This window comes from Morone saxatilis, unplaced genomic scaffold (assembly GCF_004916995.1).
Source record: "Morone saxatilis isolate NCDOM2014 unplaced genomic scaffold, NCSU_SB_2.0 Contig5, whole genome shotgun sequence".
Lineage (NCBI taxonomy): Eukaryota > Metazoa > Chordata > Actinopteri > Moronidae > Morone > Morone saxatilis.
In genome coordinates, this window is record NW_023340095.1 from 8,917,682 (window position 1) to 8,917,975 (window position 294).

Here is a 294-nt window from a genome sequence, read left to right on the forward strand (position 1 = left end):
TTGAGGTGTTCAGGGTCCAAGAGAAGTCCTCAGAGATGTGAACACCCAGAAACTTGAATTCGGAAATGCGCTCAACCTCGGTTCTGTTAATACGGATGGGGGTGTGTGTGCCGCCATTCCTTTTTCTGAAGTCCACAATGATCTCTTTCGTCTTCTTGGAGTTGATGGCCAGGTTGTTGTTGGCGCATCAGGTCACCAGGTGCTGGACCTCCTCCCTCCAGTCCGACTCATCGTTGTCGGTGATGAGGCCAATCACTGTTGTGTCGTCCTCAAACTTGATGATGGTGTTGGAAC